The 25628-nt window shown below is 41.1% G+C and overlaps 1 protein-coding gene across 12 annotated transcripts in view; it reads right to left on the bottom strand.

The window, feature by feature from the left end:
- LPP (LIM domain containing preferred translocation partner in lipoma) overlaps positions 1-25628 on the bottom strand; it is a 741130-nt gene that overhangs the window by 588228 nt on the left and 127274 nt on the right. For 7 of the 12 annotated variants that reach the window (XM_063722385.1, XM_024244471.3, XM_063722383.1 and 4 more), the window contains exon 3: positions 1046-1146. The exons of the other annotated variants lie outside the window; for them this stretch is intronic. The gene's annotated coding sequence lies outside the window, so the exon portion shown is untranslated. The remainder of the gene's footprint in view (positions 1-1045; positions 1147-25628) is intronic. 12 annotated transcript variants of the gene reach the window in all.

Below are 25628 nucleotides of genomic sequence, written 5' to 3'. Positions count from 1 at the left end.
AAGCTCTCCAGGGAAACAGAGCTCAGCCTTTATTTGGGATAACAGTGGGCTACTCGTTCAGGATAAGATATTAAGATATAACTTTATGGTAAGCAGTATAGAAGAGGTATATGAGCAAAAAGCTCTGAGATTTAAAGGGGAGAGAAAGTATGTAAATTAGGAACTTTATTGATACATGTGGCATGACACCATGAAAAGAAAACTAAATTTAGTAACTTAACATTTGCCTTATACTCCTGGTTCTGCCAATAATTTGGTGACAGAACTTGAGCAAGTCCCTGCCCACCTTTTAGGCTTCAGATTTCCCCCCATTATTAAAAAAGAGTCTTAAACTATACAGCCCTTCCAGTGATCTTAGTCTACAAACAAATCTGGGCATTAAACTACACTCTGAATTGGAGGTACAGCAAGAGAATGCAAATTTCCTATTACGCCATTTAAATCTATTTGCCCTCTGAGCGGTTTGCCAACCCAGAAATTCAAAAGCAACAAAGCTAGTAGCTACAAATTTGATACATTTATTATAATTTATATGACTACAATTTACTGACTAAATTGCATGCTGTTCCATCATGAAGGCTGGAGTACTACTACAACATCAACAGGGGACATATGAAGACAGGCAGTTAAGTAGGGTAGATTTCCGCCAGGGCTCTTCCTCCATTCTGTGGCACAGAAGGTATAGGGTAATTACAGGTCCAGCGATTACTAGTTGATACTAGTCCTTTTTCTAAGAAAAGTGAGAGCTTTATTTCCCATCAGAAATGGTTCCAGTATAACTTTCCAAAGCCATATGCCTTTTCGAATATTTATTTTGTAAATTATCATTGGCCAACCCTGTCTTACAAAATCAGAATCTCAAGGGAAGGTACTGGGAACCTATTTTTAATAACAGGTGATTCTGAAGATCAAGCAAGTCAGGAAACTCCTGTTATAGAACATCTGATCTCCTCATTATTCACAAGTGCCCTGCTTCTTATCCTGTTTGCATGTTTCTCCTACCTGCAGTGTGCTTCTCCTACCATCGCTGGTGACATATACTTACCTATCCTTCAGGGTCCAGCTCAAATACCAACTGATTCCATGACCCTCCACACTCTCTCTTCCAGGAAAGTACCTTTTACCTCCCACAGTTCTTTGTATTCCCTTTAAGAATAGAAGAGATCAGAGAAGGAGTCTGAGTCATTCATTCATTTATAAGTTCATTCATTCAATAAATATTTACTGGTCACCTATCCCATGCCAGGTACTACTCTAGGCACTGGTGACACAGCCAATGAACAAAACAAAGTTCTCTATTTTCAGCGACATTTTAGCACAGGTGCTGGCAAGCTGTGGCACACAGACCAAATCCAGCTCACTGCATGTTTTTGTGAATAGAAGTTTATTGGAACATAGTCACACTCAATTATTTATGTATTGTTTATGGCAGAGTCTTGAGTGTTTCATGTATTGTCTGAGAGCAGAGTGAGGAGCTACAACAGAGACCTTATGGACCACAAATCTAAGCTGTGTACCATCTGTCCCTTTACAGAAAAAGTTGGCCAACCCTTGTTCTAGTATATTTTTCCCACATAGCACAGTGTTGAGTATGTAGTAGGCAGTTAATAAATGCTTAAAGAATAAAACAAAGATCAAAAGTAAGAATAAAATCATATAAGACAAGTCATATGGCAGAAACTCTTTTACCCGCCTCCATCTCCATTCTTAATTATGCCAAAGCTAATTCCCACCCAGAATAGAATGTTGTTAGCAACTACGGTTTAGCATGATAAAAAGGGAGGGAGCAAGCTTTCAAACCTATGGAAAAGTTAAGAAGTAAATAAATGTGCTGTGATTTCAAAAGTCATTGCTATTTCAGGATCGTTTGTGATCATAACAGCTGGCCTGGCAAAATATATTACAATAGCTGTCTTTTCTGGCTTTCCAGAGCTTACAAAAGTTTGAAGAGAGTTATTGCATTTCATTGGTTTGTTTGCTTTATAAGATGCATCTTGTGGAGGAGACCTTTCTGTCTGCTGGATCAAGCTGACTAACGAGACTCAGATTAGGTTAAACAAAAACACACAGCAGCATGTGAGGAAAACCCCATTCTGTCAAATACTAAAGTAAAGTTCATAAATGCAATCTTATATCCATATCCTAAGAGCTGTCTTCTTTATCATGTCCATATGAAAGCCCTGCCTTCTCTCAAGAAAAGAACTGAAAACTGTGCTATTTGCAGGATCCTTTTCAGAGGTTGAGTTACCATAAAATTTAAAGTGGAGAACTGATATATAGCTAACGTTTCATTGTGGTTTAATGCAAAGAGTAACAGTTTTAGATTCAAACAAGTCTCTGTTCCACAAAAACTGTGGCACTCATTAATCATGTAAACTTAGGCAAATCATTTAGCCTCTCTGAGTCTCTGTTTCTTAGTTATAAATTGGGATAATAGAAATTACACTGAAGAAAGGATGGGAGAATCAAATGAGAGAGTAAATGCAAAGCAGCTTTCTCAGAATCAGAAGAAAAATGGTTTTCAGTAAAGGATGGTTGTTTTCCTTCCATTTTGTCCAAAATCAAGTTCCAAGCAGCTCCCCAAACCTTGAAAATGCCTTCATTATGTTGTCTCTAAACTCCCTGAGAATGTTACATGTTCTGGGTTTTGTTTTTTTTTTCATTTTTTTTAAGTCAGCAAATTGGGCTAGGTACAATGGCTCACACTTAACAATCCCAGCACTTTGGGAGGCCAAGGCAAGCAGATAGTTTGAGCCCGGGAGTTCAACACCAGCCTGAGCAACATGGCAAAATACTGTCTTTAAGAAAAGTACAAAAAAAATTAGCTAGGCATTGTGGCACACAACTGTAGTCCAAGGTACTTGAGAGGCTTCAGTGACTCCAGGACGTTGAGGCTGCAGTGAATTATGATCGTGCCACTGCACTCCAGCCTGGGTAACAAAGTGAGACTCTGTCTCAAATAATAATAATAATAAATAATAAATAGATAAAATCAATAAATTTGGAGAGATAGCAATTGTATATCTTTGACTTTTCCTTAGTCTGACCTCAAGAAAATTATTTTTAATTTATCATATCCTTCTTAAAACAGAACTACTCTGAAGCTATACAATAGCTCTTCATTCTATGTCCTGGCAACAGATTCTTAGCAAAACATTCCTTAAAATAACATTCTCCAAAAGGCATTATACTAAGAACATCCTGATTAGCATCACAGAAAGGATAATCAGGTTAGTTCTGACCTTCCCTCCTGATTTTGAAATGAAACAAAAATGGCCGAGCTCTGGTCATTTCCACTTTCTGGTCCACATGGCCTTTGGCCCCTGTAACCCTCAGTGTAAAATGCAATAAAGAAATTCATAAGTTTTCATCAAAATCATCTCCATTAACTTTATAGATAGACAGTTAGCAGACAGGCAGGTGTAGATATGGATAGGCAAATAGATAAATATAAATGACAGGTAAAAATGGAGAGATGTACATGAAACAGGGAGGTAAGAATCGCCAGAAATGGTTAGACGGACGACTGGATAGAGATGCAGGAGGGTGGATGGGCAGGTGTATGGAAAAACAAGCATGGACAAAAGAAAGGATGGAACTAGGGCAAATGTAGAAGATAAGATGCTGAGCAGACACACAGAAATGCATAGAGTCAAAGGGATAAATCCATGACAAAAAAGATCAATCTTAGGACTGAAACAGTAGAAAAATCTCCTCTCACAGCTTACTACTCCTTCAATCTCCATTTAAGAAAATATTCAAAGGTCTCTCTTCATCATTAAATCATCATATCCAGAAATGTGTTTACAGTATTATATATGTGCCCAGCAACAGAAAATGAACTCTTTGAGCAAAACAAATCTATTGTATCCTTCTACGAAGAGAAAATAAAAAGTCTTCCAGACGGCACAAGGCAACTTATTTAACGCAGAACATTCAGGAGACCAACCAATCTATTTTTTAGTATTTCTGTAACTAATGTTATATTAATAAAGAGAACTTGGGCTAATATGTTTTGCTGTAGTCAGAATTTTCTACAAATTAATAACTCTACAGGTCTGACCTTTTTACCTTGACTGAGATCTTAACTAAAAGTACTGCTAAATTCCAATTCAATACATATTAATTTATTTAAAAAATTGGATACTTCAAATTCCTTTACTGCCAAGAAAAAAAAAAAAAAATGGCCAAGTGTGCCTGCCATGTTTTAAAGTAAGTTCCTTTCTTGGTAAGCAGCTAATCCTTAATTATGGAAACAATAGTCACAATCGTTTGTCACAAAATCTCAAAATGCATGTGAATATATCAGATAATGCAATATTATGCAATGATTAAAATTTACATTTTGGGAATGTTTACAATACAGTGTTATGTAAAGAAAACAGAATAAAAATATACATACATATACACAAACACACACACAAAAAGAAAAAAGAAAAAAAATAAACACACACAACCCTTCTTAAAAAAAGAGAACAGATTACCCAAATGTTTAAATTAGAACAATGATGTCCCTGGATGATGGACTTATTAGGGTTATTTTAATTTTCATCATACTTTTGTGCATTTAACTTTTTAAAAAGAGTCTATATAACTTTCATAATTGAAAAAGAAATGTCTGTTCTATATTAGGGATGATAAAAGTCCCTTTGTTGAGATAACAAATAGGAAGGTATTTTTCTGTTTACAGAGTATTTTCATAGGCATTAACTTATCTGATCCATTCAACAGCTCAGAGAAATGGGTTTGATGATGATCGCCAGCGACAGCAGAGCAGTGAAGCTCATAACTCGAAATGTGACACAGGCAGACCCGGCTCAAGGCTTCCTGGTGCCCTATTGTCTTCTTTACAATGTTCATTTTTCTCAAGAAAGGAGTTTTGTCTTAGTTTGCTTTCTAAAAGGGTTCCAAAACTGTTTTACTTCCCTCTCATCCCAAGGTCCAACATCCTATTTTCTTAAAAACAAGAACCAAGAATCAAAAAACAGATAGCCCACCCCAGATGCCTCACCTCACAGTGGGACGGGGAGACTATTCAAGAACTTTAAAATTCACTGTTGCTATTTTCACATATTCATACAGCCAATTATCCTAACGGGACTTGTCCAACCTATTAAGGGGATATCCAGGCACAATTTAAAAAAAGACACAGTCTGACCTAGAAAGGGAATCAGAGATGAAGATTCAAAAGCTGCTTAAGACGACGTAATGCTCAGGGAGAATTATAGTCAGCATCGAAGAAGCAACACAGCTCAAATGTGCCTGGTCTTGGAATGACTCACCGGTATTGCTGTGACGCTTTCCTGTCCCATTGATCAGACAGGTTTTTCCCATTAGAATTTACTGACGATGTGCTCCCCAGTAAGTTGGTAAGATCAATTCTGTAGTTTTAAAATAAGGAAGATATGACTGAAATGTTAGAACATAGTCTCCACACAGCACACACAAAAAAGCCCAGGGAGAGTCCGAGGCTGTGTGAAGGAAAACTGGCCTCCCTTCCAGTTCAGCCCATGAGCAAGTTCACCCGTCTGTCTGCTCTGGGTTTTTTGATAAAGAGTTAACTGATTCTGATACAATCTGCTGCCTTATTAAGGTGTAAGACAGATAAGTTAGAGAGAGAGTGTGTGTATATGGGAAAAGTCTGGGCCTGCTTAGAGCCTGGGGCAAGAGGAGAAGCTGGGTCTTCATAAAAAGGCTGAAGCCTATAGAATAAGATGGAGCCTCATGACTGGCTTCAGGGGGCTAAGCTTCCCTCCGCTCATGCAAACTTCTAGAACAGAACCGATCCCACACTGGGCAGAATATATACTCATGATGGGAATGGGCCTCAGGTAGAAAGAAACAGATGGTCAGGACGCTGAGCTTTTGTTCCTTTATAGGATTGTTCAGCTTCCTCTCCAGCTGAGACCACACCCTTTTTGTGACCTTCTCACTCTTTTCATGCCCTGAGTGTGTCTTTTTCATCCTCATACCAATGGATTAAATGTCTTTTCAGAAAGCTTTCACTTTATGCACTGCAGGCCATAAGTAAATTGATACCAGTAAAGTTTGAGAAGGGGTACTCATGAGAAGTGCCTCATGAGAAGTGTGTGCCCTAGTCCAGACCTAAACATTTAGGGAGATGAGCTGAATTCTGGTAAAACCTCCCTAAGTGAGTCTTATCCACAAACTTAGGTGAGAACGATTGCTGTGTGGAGCAATCACCAACAATGGTATTTAAGAGAAGCAAAGGTAAAATAAGCAATGGGGTAGCCAGGCTAGTGCCCCCAGGAGGATCAGTGGCGAGTAGCCTGTGCTCATGGTGGACAAAGGGATGGGGACCAGAGAGTGACCAGGATAACAGAGCGGTGTCCACTCTGGACAAGGAAAAAGAAAGCAGTTCCCAAGAAAAGAGGAATGTGATCTGTCGAAGATTTCCAGAGAAGAGGATCCTATTAGGATCCTATCAGGAGCTCACTGGGCTTGCTAACGCAATTGGGAAATTTGGGCAGGATTTGGGTTTGGAGAAACAGGTTTGCAAAGGATGTTCATTTCAGGAAGGCTAATCAACCAATCTATACAATATATTCAGTTTATTAACTTGGAAAGAAGATAACAGTAGGTAAAAGTAGATGAGCACATCCTCTGTAAATGACTTTAATTATTGTTGAAACAATGATAGGCTCTGAAGAAACTTCCCGTTGGAGAAAATATGTCATAGGCTCCCAATTCAAAGATATATAATTCATCATGGCTACTAAATTTCTATGACATATGTCTTTTGCCAAAATGAAGTAGTGAGTTCAACTAAGTATCTCTACCTGATTCCTTTGAATGTCAAAACCAAGTCCAATTTAGTTGTCTCATCAATCTCTAGAAACATATCCTTATTGTTTCACTTCAATATAAAATGCTCAATATGAAATTAAGGATTAAGCTGGGTAATGAAACCTAGCCCCAGTGTCCTTTGATAATGACCTTTGTATTAATAGTTTCTTCATATATAAAATGGAAGTGGAAAGAAAAGATTTTAGTTAATAACCAAGATAGCTGTTCAGCTTGAATCACTATATAAACTAGTGACTCACATTTTAAAACCTGATAGGCAATCCTTTGTTTTCTTTAAGCAACATATAGTCTCTCATTTGTACCATCAATCTATTCAATTCCTGATTTCCAAGAACCCTTTCTGCTGTATTCACAATTCCAAAAATAGAATTTATCTACTTGATAAGAGCCTCCCATCTATTGTAGTACTATGGAATTTATGTCTTTACCCCTTGGATTTGTTTACCCTACAACATTCTCTAACAGTATCTTGGAGGGAAGGAGTCTGAGATTCACAAGCAATGTCCAGAGTTTGGCACTGAGGGATGGTTGTTATTTCCGAAGTGGGGGCTGATTCTTGCACTATGGACCTTGGCAGCGTTACACAAGATTTGTTGACTCAAGGCTGAGTTATTTAAGTGTGTCCTTCAATTGGTGTTGCATAAGTAGATTAACCAGACTGAATTATAGACTGAATGACATCATTCCCCGCTCAGGAAACTGCCCCTGGTTTTTCACTTCCATAATGTGGCCCTGTCCTACCATTCTAGCCTCCCACTTTTTTCCCCTAAAGGAACTATGTTGACATTTGGGAAGAGTGGGGGGCAAGAAGCCTGGCACTGGCAGAACATCTTTCTCCACTGCTTCTCCTCTTTTCTTGTTTGCCTCCCTCCCACTCCCTTGTTCTCAGATGAGGAGGCAGAGAGTTACCCAATTATTGAGTTTGGAGAAGAAACTGGCCATGTGTAACCCAGTCACTTCCTTCCAGTCTTTGTGAGTTACCTGACTGTTAGGAGGCAGATCCTCCCTGCTCTTCATGGTTGGGAGCTTTACGCACAGTGTGCCCTAAATGGGAGTTATTGAGTGCAGGAGCTATCTGAGAGGAAGAGGGTAAATTTCATTCATGGGTGCTGCGTTAGCAAGCCCAATGAGCTAATGTTCCACAACTTGGACATTATTGCCATCTGCCTCTGTCTGACTCCATTATTTTCAACTGATTTCAATATAGGTAGGAAAGAACGAGAGACAGAACAGCAAATGGAGCTGGGAAAGGGCTTGGTGACTAAGGCAGAGGCTAAATTCAGTTTCAATTAGCCTCCTAAATTATCATCTACTGTAACCACACTAAATGTGTACCATCTGATACCTGGATACATCCCTGCCTCTGCTTTTGCTCACACTCTTCGATCAGCCTAGAACTACCTTGCCAAACCCTTACCTCTTCCTACCCTAACCTCCAGCCTTCTCAGATGTGGCCAACCTCTGGGATTTCTCCATCCCCCGAATCCTCACTTATCGTTTTCCAAGCATTTTTGTCTTTATCACTCTGGAGTTACATAGACATTTTTAAGTCAAATCTCTGTAAGACTCCAAGCTCCTGAACTGTCAAGGGCCAAGTCTCATTGATCTCCAAATCCTCCTTCTCATCCTTCTCCCAGTGGACCAAGTTAAATATTTAGTGGGAACTTATTATGTGCCGGGCATGAAACGAAGAGCATTATATTCACAATCTTGCTTAACCTTTCCTAGGAAATAGGTACAGTCATCAGTCTCTAGATGGAACAGGGTCTGTGCTCAAAGGAATTCATCATTCCAGGCACACCTTGCTGCCTCTGGTGTAGGGAAGCGTAAAGACTTGAGGCAGACTGGCAGATGTGGTGAAAGTGAGGCTCAGGAAGGCTATGTGCATTTCAAAACTGACTGTTCTATCTTCACTGCCTTAACCTTCACCTACACTGCCCCTGGGTTTAAGAAAAAAATAATTCTCACTTAAAAACAAAATTAAGGCTGGGCACGGGGCTCATATCTATAATCCCAGCACTTTGGGAGGCTGAGGCTCACTTCAGCTTAGGAGTTCAACACCAAGCTGGGCGACATAGCAAGACCCCATCTCTACAAAAATTTTGTAGGTGGGCACAGTGGCGCATGCCTGTTGTTCCAGGTTACTCAGGAGGCTGAGGCGGGAGGATTGCTTGAGCCCAATAGGCTGAGGCTGCAGTGAGCTGTGATCACACCACTGCACTCCAGCCTGGGCTACAGAGTGAGACCCTGTCTCTAAAAAAAATAATAACAAAAAAAAAAAACAGGAAGATGGGGAAAATAAAAGTCCAAATGGTCACTGCTCAACAAAGGGCCTAATTGCTCAATGTGAATAAAACTCTTCATCTCCAATCTTTGCTCTGAAAACAGAGGTCTGGATGACTGTGGTTTTGTCACTAGATGAATAGCAAGCCCAGAGGATTGTTAGAATTACAAGGCCCAGACCAGATCCACTCAAATATAGCTGGAAGCTTTCTAGTAACTCTAACCGTGCATGGGGAATGAGCTGCTCAGAGAAGTGAGTCACTTACTGGAATCTGTGCTGCCTGCATTACTCAGCTGATATTAATACACCCACTTGTTCATTAAAGTTTAATTGGAGTTCATGTGAATTGGTTTCACCGGATACTTAATCAAAGAGAACTGTTTGTGTACGAACTGTTCAAATACAAAGCTAGAAACACAGCTCTCCTTCAGCCTCTACACACGTCCACCGGCTGCTCTTTTAATTCTGTTGACACAATAAGTGAGTCAGAGAAGGTGGGACAATGACCCTGATGGAGGATGGGAAAAGCTGTCTATACTCAAACACAAAACAAGAGTAAATGAAAAAATCCTTTGTGAGAAGCCAGCCACAGTTCTCTAGCTCATCGGCTACAGTCAGACACTAGCCAGGACTCGGAACGGCAACTCCTAAGCGGGAGCTTGTTCCTTCTAGTTTCTTTCTGGGGCTCATTATCAAAGCTGCAGGTCTTTATTCCCTGGGCACCTGTTTTCTAGCTGTACATCTTTATTTTTAAAATGGGTGGATAAGAAAATTAACCATCATTCAACATAATCACACATTTCTCTTGTGCTGACAAGCAAACCATGAACACAATCCCTAACACCTATTTATACAATCAGGACTGTCAGTACCCTGTTATTTCTTATCAGATATCTCATTAATCAACATTTGAGAAAGTATAAATTTTTAAAGCTTCTGAGAAAAAACTGTGCATGAAGTTAGGTGGAAATATATTTGCTTCAGTTTGGTGGCTCTAGCTGTGTTACCACTTTTTCCTTAAGTGTGTTCATCATTGTTAAGCATGCATGACTTATTTACCAAAAACAAATTAATATGAGTTTAAAACTTGGCACTATGCACTATTTTGAATCCCTGAAGCAATCCTCAGAATAGATTAAAGGGAAATCCACTTTTTAAAACAGGTTTATTGAGATATAATTTACATACAATTCACCCATTTAAAGTTTACGGTTCTGTTTTTAGTATTTCACAGCATTGTGCAATCATCACCACCATATAAAGAACATTTTCAGCATCCCAAAAAGAAACTCACAGTTATTAGCAATCACTACCTATCCTCTACCCCAACCCTGCCGGCAACTACTACTTTCTATCTCTACAGACTCTATAGATTTGCCTGTTGTGGGCTTTTCACATAAATGGAATCATATAGTATGTGGTCTTTCGTAACTGGCTTTTTTTTTTTTTTGACAGAGTTTGGCTCCGTTACCCAGGCTGGAGGGCAGATCTCGGCTCACTGCAACCTCCACCTCCCAGGTTCAAGCCATTCTCCTGCCTCACCATCCCGAGTAGCTGGGATTACAGGCACACACTACTACGCCCAACTAATTTTTGTATTTTTAGTAGAGACGGGGGTTTCACCATGTTGTCCAGGCTGGTCTCGAACTCCTGACCTCAAGTGATTCACCTACCTCGGTCTCCCAAAGTGCTGAGATTACAAGCATAAGCCATGATGGCCGGCCTTGTAACTGGCTTCTTTCACTTTGCCATAATATTTTCAAGGTTCATCCATGTTGTAGTACATATCAGTACTTTATTCCTTTCACTGCTGAACAATATCCCATTTTATTTTATGCCACATTTTGCTTATCCATTCAGCCAATCTACTTCTTAAAAATAAAATAACCTCCCATCTACCAAATAATAGCAAATGTTTTGATAGATATCAATTCTCAGTTTGACAGATATTTTGCTTATCCCTTCGATGATCCACTCATGACTGTCCAATTATCCATGTTTAAAAAGTGAGCTTTGCATTAGACAATTCTCAACTGTGGAATGAGGTGGCAGTACCTTATAGCCTAAGCCATTCTACATTTAAAATTCATCAAGATGGTAAGTTTATTGTTTCAGTATACAAAGAGCTCTTGCTAACATGATACAGCTAGATTGTGGGCTCCCCACATTAGGAGCCATAGTTACAGTGCCCCAGGCGGGTAGGCTTAGAATATACTAAAGGAATGACATCCAAAACCATCTCTCTCTCAAGAAAAACCATATTTTCTGCTTCTTAAGATATTAAACCCAACCACTTAGTAATAAATACCTATAATGTGCTATGCGCCACCATTATAATTAATAAGATATGAGACCAGTCCTCCAGAGTTCAAAATCTAGCAGAAGAGACATATAGAATAAGTCAATGCCAGCTCAAATAAAATTAAGGGTATGAGACAAACTCAGAGAAGGGAATCTCCCACTTGTTATGCCTCACTTGTAATGCTGGTGATTTCATTTCTAACCTTGTTTGTAGAGTTGGAGCTAATTATTACACAGTAGAGACAGTACATAGACTTCCATGAAGATGGAGAATCTATACAAGTTGATCTTTACTGGGGGCATAAATCACACCAATAAAATTACCAGATGACGTAGACCTCAAAAGAAACCATCAAAAATGGAAAGTCAAGGGGTCAAGGAGGTCATCTGTCAAAAGAGAAACACTTTCTGCCTCCTTATAAAGCATGTTTTTCAAGACACTATCAGGAAGCTGGTAATTCACTGAGAATTGCCACCTAAGAAACCATGTAGTGTAAATAAAAGAAACAGATTTCCAAAACCTATGTCAGGTAAACCATACTCTAGTACATGATGCTAATAATACAGCACTAGGCTTATTGGGTACCGTGTGTGTAAGAGATTCGAAGGCATTTTCCAAAGAGAATTCAATCCTTCCCACCTCCCAAGCAAGTATAGTACAGACCCTTAAGTCATCAGGAAACTTAAGAGCATATTCCATCCCTCTTGCTCTGTATTCTGATGACATGTCCAGTCTTCCAGATAAAGGCACTCTGCAATCAGAACTAGATGTTTGAGTCATGCTTCTGTTTTTTGGAGTGTAGAGATATTGACCACCTTAGATCCAACTCATGAAACAGATTAAGTTTTCACACAGTCCAAAAATAATTGATATGCTTAATGAGAACTTATTTCACTTAAAATTTCTACCAGCATGAAACCCTCTGTAATATGCCCATCCAGTTTGTACATCAGTAGAAGTGCTCCTCTTTAAATTCATATAGCAAGTTTGCACATCCTGTTTCCTAATTACCTCATACAAAAAAGGAATTTTACCTTCACTTCTCTTGTTCATTAAAGCAAGGTTCAGGAAATGCTTTGACATTTGATTTTTGAAAAACACATGCTGGTTTAACGGAAGATCCTAGAGACTCATTGCTGTTTCAACTTTGGGAGAAACAAGATAGTATCAAATCACAGCTAACTTTTTAACTGATCTGTTTCAAGAAAATTAAAATGGGCATTTTAAAGATATATTACAACTATATACAATCTGACAGTACTTGGTAAGAATTACCTCCTTACAATCAAATCAGGGCGGTGGAGCAGAAAGCACCCTAGAGTCAAATGTTCATCCAGAACTGCTTTAAGAAAACTTATTTCACTTCTCTGAACCACAGATCCACCATTTCTAAAAGGGAAATAATGATAAACCCTGCCTTGCCTACCTCATAGAGATGTCATAAAGCACACATAAGAAAATGGGTACTTAAGTGTTTTGAAAGCCACAAGCCCCCCACACAATGTAAGGTATCATCTTAATGTCCTTCCTTTTTTTTTTTTTTTTGAGACAGAGTCTCGCTCTGTTGCCCAGGCTGGAGTGCAGTGGTGTGATCGCGGCTCACTGCAAGCTCTGCCTCCTGGGTTCACACAATTCTGCCACCTCAGCCTCCCGAGTAGCTGGAACTACAGGCGCCCGCCACCACGCCCGGCTAATTTTTTTTTTTTTTTCTATTTTTAGTAGAGACGGGGTTTCACCGTGTTAGCCAGGATGGTCTCAATCTCCTGACCTCGTGATCCACCCACCTTGGCCTCCCAAAGTGCTGGGATTACAGGCGAGAGCCACCACGCCCGGCCAATGTCCTTTCTTATAAAGACATTCTTAATGACATGAAAAACACTTTAGCCTTTCTGTTTATATTTTGAATAAGCCAAAGAAACATCTCAAAATCAACACTACCAATTCCAGGAAGTTTCACAAACACACACACACATACACACACAGGCTTTATAAGGATAATTGTTGTTTGGGACAAGAAGCCCAAGAAAGTAAGATTCTGAAGAATTGTTCATCTTAGAGTTCACCTCAGCAACACATCTTTAAAATTAAGTATCATTCAGTGTATTCTTACTCTTTGAAGGTGGGTGAAATACATATGTTAGAATGTATTACCTTTCAAAAAGTGATATGCCAAAATTCCCACCCACCTCCTTCTGATGCTAGAGAAACAGTCCAAGGAAGAGGTAGCCCCATTATATCAATGCTTTCTAGAGAAGAGGGAAATGGGAGAGAGCTCTGAGGACAGACCCAGGCATGTGCAGACTGAGGAAAGACAGAACTTGCCCGGAAGACACAGAAAAAATACCAACCAGCAGGCCACCTTTGACCAGTGAATAGACCCTCAGTAGCCACATGGCAACATTCCACCAGGGCAGCTTATCAAGGATGCGGATGCATTCCATTCCCCACACACTCTGTCATCTGAAGTTTACTCTTTCAGATAAACAAAGGTCAAGGATAGAGAAGCCAAGAACGTTTCCAAGGTCATTAGTAGCTGTGTAAATACAACTCCTGTGTTCTAAACTAAACTTGTTGACACTCTTGGAGTGAAGAGGCCGGGAACATGAACAGTCCTAAACTATTCACTGTGTACCTGTCCTTCTCGGTGGCTGTAGTATAATGGAATAGTAAGTGCTACCACTGAAGCACGGCATGCTGTGTGCCAAACATTGTTCTACATGCTCTACACATTCTAACTTTGTTAATCCTCACAAGGACCCTATGATGTAAGCCCATTTTACAGATGAAGAAAGTACAGCACTAGAAGTGAAGTTGTTTGTTCAAGGTCACATGATATTATGTGGTAGGATGGATCAAAACACAAGCAATGTGGCTTCGGCATCTGTCCCTAAACAGTACAAAAAACTGCATGTTGAACCGGGCATGGTGGCTTACGTCTGTAATCCCAGCACTTTGGGAGGCTAAGGCAGTCAGATCGCTTGAAGTCAGGAGTTCGAGACCAGCTTGGCCAACATGGTGAAACCTCGTCTCTATTAAAAATACAAAATAAATTAGTCGGGCATGGTAGCACGCGCCTATAGTCCCAGCAACTCGGGAGGCTGAGGAAGGAGAATCACTTGAACCCGGGAGGCCAAGGTTGCAGTGAGCCAAGATCGCGCCACTGCACTCCACCCTGGGCGACAGGGTAAGACTCTGTCTCAAAAAAAACCCCCTGCATGTTTATGGGCACTTCCAACATAGGGTGAACTCCCACCATGAACTAAGTACCTTTGCAGACACTCACACACATTTTGTAATTTATTCTCATTATGATATTGAGAGAAAGGTTTTATAATGTTTTATTCATAGGAAGACACCCAAATCCTAAGAGGTCCTTAAATTGAGGATTTTACAAACACTAAGGAGCATAGTAGGGTTTGAACACCTGTCTGATTTCAAGTTCCATTTTCTGTCTAAACATCCAGGTTCTGCATGAGTTCTGAGGTTCTCTAATCATCATTAGCACTATCTGTCTACTTATGTACCTGCTCATTCGTTTTTTGCCAGGTGGTGCCGTGAAAAGAACATGTGTTTACAGGGAGACCACAGCAGTTCTACCACTCACCAGCTGAATGATTTGGACAAGTTACTTAGTCTCAATTTCCTCATCTAATGATGAGAACAATAATAACAGTACTGACTACTATCTCAGATCATATTTCATATGATTGTTATAAAAATTACATGAGATGATGTATGTAAAATACAACAGTGAACATCACATAAGTGCCCAATATTTAGTCAATAAATAATTGAGTGAATTTAAATTTCAATGACGTAACATAAGCAAAAATCCTACTAGAGTTCCTGTTCTAGAATATTCAGTCAAAACCAAGAACATTATTAATGTATTGTTAGTATCCTCTCTAATAGTTTAAACATGTCTTGGGGCTCATAGCCATGTCTGAGCTAGTCTGTAAACCACACAGTGGCCAGCACAGAGCCTTGGATTTTAGACGTGCTATGATTCAATGATTGTATGATCTTTGTTTGAATTTACTGAGAAAAGAAAATCTAAAATGCTAAAATAACTTCTCTCAAAGCTTAGAAGCTTCAGTTGTCCATTTTCACTCAAAACTTTATTCTCAATTTGAAAATTATTACCCACAATTGAAGCCTAAAACCCACTAAAAGGCATCAATTTAATGTTATTTATTTCTGATACATTTCCTAAGAAATAAGGAAGAAAAATGATTTCCCAATCTCCACATTTTAAAATCTTATCTCTATCTTCCCTACAAAAACTTATAACATCATTTATTTTGTTCTGGGTCCTTAACAGATGGTAATCACAAGTGCTTTCCTGATACAGTTGCTAGCTAGAGGGGCGGGGCGGGGGAAATGGGGGAGCTGTGGAGAGAGAGAGAGAGAGGTTGATTTTAAGAGGCTATTTGGCATCAAGAGAAGTTCATGTGGCAGAAGTATTTCAACCAGGACATCAAATGAAAAACAAATGCAAGAGTACATAGTTAACTTTTAGGAAAAAAAAAAAGTATGTACGTATGCATAGATGTGTGTGCATAGGTGTGCACGTATGTGTACAGACAGGTGTAGATGCACAGATCTGTGTGTATGTGTGTGTGTGCACATGGACATGTGGAAAAGGCCAAGGCTCCACCAGGAGCTCTGGACAACGACGTGAAGGGGAGCAATGCTGAGACGTGACTGGAGGCTGGAAGACTAGTTTTTACACCTCCACTTTGCCACTCAACTGCCTCTTCTGGAATAAGTCATTTCAACTTGGTTTTCTATTTCTAAGAATGGAGACCTCATGGGACTGGTGTAAGGTTTGAGCAACAAACGAGATCTGAAAGTGTTTTGGAAATGTCTGTACAAGCATAAAGGGATGTTACTACCCGTTTGTTCCAATGCCAAGGAGAGCAACTTTTTGTCTGAGCCAATGTCGCTCACAAGTGGAATCTATTCCCATCACAGCCTGCTTTCGGCAAAGGAAGAAGGGATGTGGACCATTTTCCAAAGAGGCAATGCTTTCAAATTTCTCTATTATTTCCAAAACAAAAAAGCCAAATCTTTCTCCCACTTTTGTTTTTCAAAATAAAAATAAATTATAACCCTAACTTGCTAATAAATGCAGGCTGGAGCTGTCCTTAAGTAAAAGCTTTTGATAACAAATTGCCTGCACTAAATGCTATTTTACTGCTGATTTTTTTATTGTTGCTTAAGCACAGCAATTACGCTAATAAGCCTGGGAGGATGGTACATCCAGCATTGAATCTGACAGATAAAATACTCAATAAAATGCTAATCTCACCTGAAAATTGGAATCAGACAGCCTTATTAGTATTTATGGATATGGCATCTTAAACATGTTTTTTCAGAGATGAATATATATGAAATCAATGTTGTCTCCTAATACAGCCTGCCATTTCTAGGCCTCTATGTGCTCTAAATTCAAGGTGACGATTACTCCTTGCCTTTACTTAGCTTCTTGCCAGAGAAAAAAAGAACTTATTGGCCATCACTACTACATAAAGAATGAAGCAATAAAATGCTTCTTTTTTTCCTTCATCCACTTTCCTACCTCTCTCCTCACCCCACCTCCGCCAGTCCCCCGAAAAAGGGAAGGTAAGAACTGTCTGTCTGAGCAAAGAAAGAAGGCAGATTTGACAGCAACAAGAACCATTTGTCAAACCATCTGGCTTCTCTCTTCACCTGACAGGAGAGAAGAGTGATGTGTCAGAAAGAGCAGGGAATTGAGAATCCAAAGAGCTGGCTTTTAGTCTTGATTTTGCCATTTCCTCAATGTGTGACGTTGCCAGATCTCAGTTTCTTAAATAGAGACCTTCTGGAGCCCACTGTTTATGTCTCTATGAGAAGCCTCCATGGGCTGCATTAACAAAAGGGGCGGGGGATCGCAAGCCCCAGTATCCATGAATACTTGAATATTATAAGCCAAGGGAGATATGAGGCTGGTGGAAATTTGCAATTTTTAAACTTGTGCTTTGGCCGGGTGCAGTGGCTCACACCTGTAATCCCAGCACTTTGGGAGGCTGAGGTGGGAGGATCACTTGAGGTCAGGAGTTTGAGACCAGGCTGGCCAACATGGTGAAACCCCATCTCTAAGAAAAATACAAAAATTAGCCAGGTGTGGTGATGGGTGCCTGTAATCCCAGCTACTTGGGAGGCTGAGACAGGAGAATTGCTTGAAGCCGGGAGGAGGAGGTTGCAGTGAGCCAAGACAGCACCATTGCACTCCAGCCTGGGCAACAAGAGAGAAATCCCATCTCAAAAATATAAAAAATAAACAAGTATATAAAAATAAAAATAAACTTGTGCTTTGTCTTACATGGTCTCCTCTTACTATTAATGTGTCCTCGATTTTGAAATATATACCCCAATGTATATTTGAAATATATATCCTCCATATATGCTTGACATGGTCCAGGCTTAATATTAGAGGCCTTGGACAGCAAGCAAAAACAGAATGGCTCATTTACCAGCCATCCTCATAAAGTTAGCTGGCTTTCTTTTTTAGTATCAATACATTTACTTGGGGAGGGAACACAGAAGTGAGATGCCTATTTTAAATGTCAGAAACTAACAGTATCTGAATATTGCATTATTATTTACAAAAATTAAGAAGTTCTCTTCTTTAATTTCCACACTAAACCCCATAAAGCAGTAACAGAGAAAATACTGTTCTCCAGAAGTTGCCATGAATTAGGAAATGGAGGATCCGAGAGGACTTTCTCATCCACATAGAGTAAGTGGGTTCTGGGGTCAGGACAAGCAGTTTTGCCTTCTGACTAATTCCAGCATGCTGCCAAGCACACCACAGCATCCTCTGGGTCACAAGCATGTTGAGTCATTCAAACCTAAAATATCCAAGGAGCAATTCTCTGCTCAACACAAGGAGAGAGGAATGGAAGCCTCCATGCCCACAGCAGCACTTGTGTCAAAGAGACTTCTCCCACCCCTTCAAGACCTCAGAGAGTTTCCAGAAAGTATGACTTCCTCTGGGAAAGTCCCAGGCATGGACAAATCAGGCCCACACTAAATAATGGAATCTGACACGTTGTGACAAGGACGGGCACAGATCTCAGAAGCCAATTCATTCCAAGGCCCTTGGAAAGTCACTTCCCTCTATAAGCCCATTTCCACCTCCATATAAGTGGGTCTTTTCAAGACCAAAGAGGTCCCTCAGCCACTAGAAGAATGGAGAAAAAAGACAAAATGTGCTCCAAAAATACAAAGAGTTTGGTACAGCTTACAAAGGGTCTTCCCATTGCTTTCTGGAGGTAGTGGCCACAATGCAGACAAAGCTGAACTATCCCCAACTTTCGGGTAAAGAAACAAAAGACCAAGAAACTCAGAAATTCTCCCAGGATAAACAGCAAGCTAGGAAATCCTCAAACCAAAGTGATACTTAATGCATAGCTGTTGGGGGTTGTGGGAGGGAGGCTGTTGGTGCTGGTGCTTTGCACAGGGCAGAATATTAAAAAGGAGGCCAGAAACAGTGGCTCATGCCTGTAATCCCAGCACTTTGGGAGGTCGAGTCAGGCTGACCACTTGAGCTTAGGAATTCAAAGCCAGCCTGGGCAACATAGTGAGACCCCATCTCAACAAAGAAAAACTTTTCTAATTAGCTGGCATGGTGGCACATACCTGTAATCCCAGCTACTCAGGATTGAGCCCAGGAGTTCAAGACTGCAATGAGCCATGATCACACCACTGCACTCCAGCCTGGACAGCAGCACAGTGAGACCCAGTCTCAGGAAATAAAAAAGAGGAGTTAGTAGATTCTACATTCAGCAACCATACTGTCCAAGACAGCCCACCCTGCAAAAGGAGAAGATATAGGGATTACCATAACATCAGAGATGTGCACAACCCACAGGAGAGAAACAATTTACCACTTCTCTCTAATGCTTCACATATATAGAAACAGAATCCAAGTCTGTATACCCCTTTATCTTTATTATCCTACGACCAACAATGCAACTTGCAAGGCACTATCACAATAAATTTATCAAGCAGAAATCACTATCTTCTAATTTACAGAGGAAAAAGCTGAGGCACTAAGAAGTTGATTGACCCGCCCAATTCACATGGGTCTCTAAAAGCAGGGCTGGGACTCACAACCAGGGCCCCTGACCTCACATGTCCTGTTTGTTCTTTTTTTTTTCTTCACTTGCTTACGCCCCCTCTGAATTGCCAGTGCTACCATTTTTCAGTAAACAACCAGAGCAGAAAGTCAGCTCTGAACCGATACATCTCCCAACAGAGGAATGATTCGAGTCATACTTCGAGGAATAATTTCTGGGAAAGCAGAGGAGGTGATGCTATCAAACAGTGAAACCTAAAACTCCTACTCACTACCTGCCTGAGAGGGCAGGAAATGGGGCCGAGGCCCTTTCCCTACATGCTCCCCTTGCCCGTTTTTGTCTCTCGCAGTCATTACTAAACTTAGCACCGTAATCAAATGAAAGCTGTTTCCCAGCTGTATGGTCTTGGGTAAGTCCCTGATCTCCTTGGTTCTGTTACCAATACACACTCATGCACACATGCGTGTATGTGGGTACACATACACACATACACACACATCCCAGACCATCCCTTCATTTCATCTAGCAGGATGGTAGCTACAGAAAGCCTCTGTCTTTCTTACCCTGCAAAACACCACAGCTACCTCCTAGGCATTCAGAAAGTGTCTCCAGACCCAGCATCTGAAGCTCTGACTTGAATCCTCCACCTCCCCCTTGGGCCTCTTGGGTCCCATCCCGTTTCTTCTGCCCATCCTTCCCGTGAGCCCCTCTTCTCCAATCCACTTGCCATTGTCCTAGATTAGGCCTGTGCACCTCCACCTTGAATAAACACTAACTTGTCTCTCAATCTCAACCTTCCCTTCTAACTCCATCTTTCTCTGAGTAAATACTTTCAGCTCTGTAAGAGCTCCTCCTGGCCAGACACAGTGGCTCACATCTATAATCTCAACAACTTTGGGAGGCTGAGGCAGGCGGATCACAAAGTCAGGAGTTCGAGACTAGCCTGACCAACATGGTGAAAGCCCATCTCTACTAAAATACAAAAATTAGCCAGGCGTGGTGGTACATGCCTGTAATCCCAGCTACTTAGGAGGCTGAGACAGGAGAATCGCTTGAACCCAGGAGGTGGGGGTTGCAGTGAGCCGAGACTGCACCACGGCACTCCAGCCTGGGTGACAGAGCGAGACTCCATCTCAAAAAAATACATAAATAAATAAATAAAACAAAAAGAGCTCCTCCTATGAAAGCTCTGGAAACATCCTCCACCAAACTGGCTGCACTTCTCTAGGCACAATATGGTTTATATCCTTCTAAAATCAGCATCTCGGCCGGATGCAGTGGCTCACGCCTATAATCCCAGCACTTTGAGAGGCCAAGGCGGTCAAATCACCTGAGGTCAGGAGTTGGAGACCAACCTGGCCAACACGGCAAAACTCCATCTCTACTAAAATCACAAAAATTAGTCGGGCATGGTGGTTCATGTCTATAATCCCAGCTACTCAGGAGGCTGAGGCAAGAGAATCGCTTGAACCCGGGAGGTGGAGGTTGCAGTGAGCGAGATTGCAACATTGCACTCTCCAGCCTGGGCGACAAAAAAATAAATAAATAAATAAATCAGTATCTCCATAACTGGGTCTACTTTACCTAGGGGTTTGGTTTCTGAAGATAAACTAAGGTACAGGAGAACGTCACTCAACGCCTCTGAGGCTGGCCACTTCAATAAGCATATCTGCCACTCCAGAGAGGCTGGCTCTTTGGGGTGCTGGTGAGTGTCAATCCCCAGGTCAGGGGTTGAAAAACACTACTACGTTAGGCCTTTATAAACATTCTCTAATCTTAACAAATTAGTATGCAAGGTATATTTAACCCCAAATTAAAACCACTTAAACTGGGACTCAAATGGGTTTCGAAACTCAGCCTCACTGAAGTTATGTAAATCATCCAAATTCAAGCAGCTACCGGCGCCCGGGTTCAGAAGCAAGTCTGCGTAACCTCATTGGGGTACTCTATTGTTGGAGTGTCAGCTGCTCTGCTAGATGCTTCATCTACGTAAATTCAGTTGGCTTATATAACAACCCTTCCTAATAATGATTAATATCTCCATTTTATAGATCTGAAAACTAAGGCCCCATGTCAAACATGTCTCTTGCAGATTTAGCACTGGAACCCAAGCGTCCTGGGCTGGCTCTTTTTCTCTTTCTTTAGTATCACACATCCTCTTTCTACCTAATATATAGCATTCTTATCTGAATGAGCCACTACAAGCAGTATTCAGCAGTACATGCAGAATCTGAACTGCAAGTCAGAAAAAGGTGTTTCGCAAGCAGCAATTCTAGTTAAGATCTCAACAGTGCTGTTGAGAGGTGGATTTATCAAGCACATCATGTGAGCAGTCTGACCCTGGACTGTTCCCAAAGGTTAGAGCCATAAAATGAAGCCGGAATTTCATTCAATTTCACAAATGCAGCAACTTGGCATGTCTGCTTTCCTTGTAACAGGGGCAACTGCAAAGTCTTCTTCAAGAAGATTAATAATCAGTCAGAAATTCAGAGGTCATCATGTAAACCACTTTCTCCGTTTTAAAAGCTAAGCTTTTCCAATATGAGGAGGGTTGACACTCTAAGAGGTTGAGAGCTAAAAAAGAGATGGCACATTCTGACCTAACTTCACTAGGAATGCCACCAGCATCTTAAGCAAACACCACCTCTCCTTGTGCCTCTAGAGAGACAGGATGAAGAAGGAGCCTGGGGAAAAGCTGATAGCTGCTCAGAAAAGCCATGCTCCTAAACCAAGTTCCCAGGGGCCCTTCTAGTTCCCTGGGTTAACTGCATTTAACCTTCCAACCCCTCAGGCCTCCTCAGTAATTCAATTTAACAGTTACGGAGTGCCTATAAATGCCAGCTACTGAGCTAGCCTCCAGAGGATCAGAGATATCTGCCCTCTGATCAGAACTCAGAAATAGATACCACCCATCGAATACAAGGTGGTGTATGAAAGTATCTCTGAAAGTACAAACTGTGTGATGGGAAATGGAGGAGGAGAGAGACTGACACCAAATGTGAAGTCAGATGTTTCTGAGAAGGTGGAATTGGAGCTAAGCATGAAGGATGCTGCCTGGCAGAGGTAGCCACGCAGGGTGGCACTGCACCTGGGTTGAAGAATATGAACATGGGGTGGAGAGGGAGGGGTCCAAAGGAAGGCAGAAAGGTTGCCTGAAATCATGAGTGTAGGGTCCTAAGCAGGGATGTCACTTATGCCAGGAGCATTGGGAGGCCAAGAAAACACACAGCAAGTCTCAAGACAGAGGCTCTGAGCTCACTGCTCTTAGGGGCACACCACTAAAATAAAGACTCCCTCTCCAGTAGCCCAAGGAGATGAACATGTGCACACAAGCCAACCTCCTGTCACCCTGCATTCCAGACAAGGAACTACACAACACATGCATCCCTCCTGCCCTACCATGGCCTCCTGAAGCTGGACAACGTTATCACAACCTCCAGTATTAAATACAAAGCAACAGTGGTCCAAGAAAGTATATCAGCAGGAATCTGACAATTCAGAGCTGAGACTAGGTGTCCAAGACCTGATTTTTCAAGGACCCACAATATCAGGTAAATGCCTGGCCGCTGAGCCCCATATTAAGCTAAAGACAAGAGACTAAAAATATAATAAAGAAAGTATGAAAGGTAGGAAAGTATCGCAAGGGAGGGAGGGAGGGAAGGAGAGAGAAAAGGGGATGAATGGTAAGAAAACAGAACATAAGGGAAGGGAAAACAAGGAGAGAGGAGGGGAGGAGAAGGACAAGGTAGAAAGACACACAAAAAAAAGGGAAGAAAAGTCTCCCAAAGGGCAAGGTGAGAAGAAGGGAAAAGGTTACAGTTATCCCTCTGCCTATAAGAATGATTATATACAGGTAAAACATGTGACTGTAGTTCCGAGTAACTATTTCAGTGTTTGTAGTCATGATATTTCATGAAAGAACAAAGAATTTAAATTTTATACAAATAACTGTTGAGGTTTTTAAAGCAAAAAATAAACATATATTTACAGGTATATAAATGTGAGACAAAAACTAGACACATGGCAAATTGCTAATGATGGTAACTTCTTGGAAGAAAGAAAGATGGGGGAGGGGAAAGGAGTTTGGAAAGTTGCAAAAATGGTCACAAATTTTCCCCTTCCCTACCTATGTCCTCATCCTTGCAATATGACTTCGGAGCTTTTTTTTTTTTTTTTTTTTTTTGGTAGAGTCTTCCTCTGTTGCCCAGGCTGGAGTGCAGTAGGGTGATCTTGGTTCACTGAAACCTCCGCCTCCTGGGTTCAAGCGATTCTCCTGCCTCAGCCTCCCAAGTAGCTGGGATTATAGGCACGAGCCATCATGCTTGGCTAATATTTTTGTATTTTTATTAGAGACGGGGTTTCGCTATGTTGGCCAGGCTGTTCTCAAACTCCCGACCTCAAGTGATCCATCCGCCTCAGCCTCCCAAAATGCTGGGATTACAGGTGTGAGCCACCACACCCGGCCTGACTTTGGAGCTTCTGCCACCAAGAAATATACTCTTTCTAACGCACATCACTAATAAGTGTGTATTTGTTTACAGACCTATATATTAATTCACTATGTCCTAATCCAGTTTACATGTCTCCGTCTTATCCATACATATGTAAAAGACTTTTATGTGCTTTACTAAATTCAAATGTCTTCCTACAAACAGTAGTAAGAACCACATTTATTAAATAATTCATTTGTGCAAACTGTTTTAAGCTCTTCACATGCATTATTTCATTTTGTCTTCAAAAATTCCTTTGTCGCCTGTAATCTCAGCTACTCGGGAGGCTGAGGCAGGAGAATCGCTTGAGCCCGGGAGGCAGAGGTTGCAGTGAGCAGATATTGTGCCATTGCACTCCAGCCTGGGCAACACAGCAAGATTCCCTCTTAAAAAAAAAAAAAAAAAAAATTCCTTTGTCAGTCCTATCATTAGCCCCAGGATAGAACTGACATGAAGAAGAAGCTGAGTCACAAAAATTAAACAACTGGCCTAAGGTCATTTGTATACAATGACCTGGACTCTGGGTTTAAATCCAGAGGACTCTGGATTTAAATCCAGACAATCCAACTCCAAAGCCCACATTCTCCCCACTATGTCTGTGTCATCGTGTTAATCCACCAGTTGGTTAACCCAGACAAAACGGGAACTGGTTAAGACCCTGTTCTGGCTCTTGGTGAACACTACTTCCTTTCAAAGACTCACAAATCACCTGTCTACATAGGACCGTCGACAACTGGAATCACAATGAAATCAGCAGATTCTAGACTCCGGATACCTGTTTCGTTTGGGGGCGGGGTGGGGGATGGGCGCTGGACTTTTTTGATATTACCTATTTCCTCGTCTCCTCACTTTCTGGCATTTCTGCTGATTTCTAGGTTCCCTCAAAATTACTGGTAGCCATTCCCCAACAGAAGTTCTCTTCTGTATCCTGAGATGCGGTATGTGTGGTCCACAAAATTTGCAACCATTTAAGGAAAGCGAATTCTCTCTCACAACCTCTTCAACTGTCATGGGCATCAATTTCTCCCTAATGATGTCGATTCCATCCTTCATAGATGACCCACCCCCTTGATAGAGATGACTGACAGAGGCAGAAAGCAGCCATGCAGCTCCGCTTTCTCCTTTCATCTGGGCCATTACATCACCCTGTTCGGGTTACAAAAATGCTAGACATCCACACAAAAGGACTCCCTCTTCCGGAGCCCATTCGAATCCCACTCATGTCTAGGAGGTCACTGAAAACGAAAGGCACTGATTGGCTGCCAATTACGTCACTGCTCTACAGGCCTGATTAAACTCTTAATTAATTGAATGCCACTTTACTTCTACACCTCACTCCACAGACAAATAAATAACCACAAAGAGAACAACACAGGGTGAAGGTAGTAATAAACTATAGCTTCTGGCTCAGGTAGGAAAGAGGAGCCATTTGCTGGAGTTACCTGTCATTAAAAATGATTCGGTCACCAGGTGGAGACACACAGTTCTCTATATTAAATTAGAGGAATGATTCAAAGGGGACCAGTTTCAGCTGACAAGAGCAAAAAGAAAATCAATTTTAGGTTGCCAGGACAACTAGACTTTTCCTGCAAGAATAAATTTGATACAGCCCTAAAATC

Source organism: Pongo abelii, chromosome 2 (genome assembly GCF_028885655.2).
Source record: "Pongo abelii isolate AG06213 chromosome 2, NHGRI_mPonAbe1-v2.0_pri, whole genome shotgun sequence".
Taxonomy (NCBI): domain Eukaryota; kingdom Metazoa; phylum Chordata; class Mammalia; order Primates; family Hominidae; genus Pongo; species Pongo abelii.
This window is presented reverse-complemented; position numbering and strand designations above follow the sequence as displayed.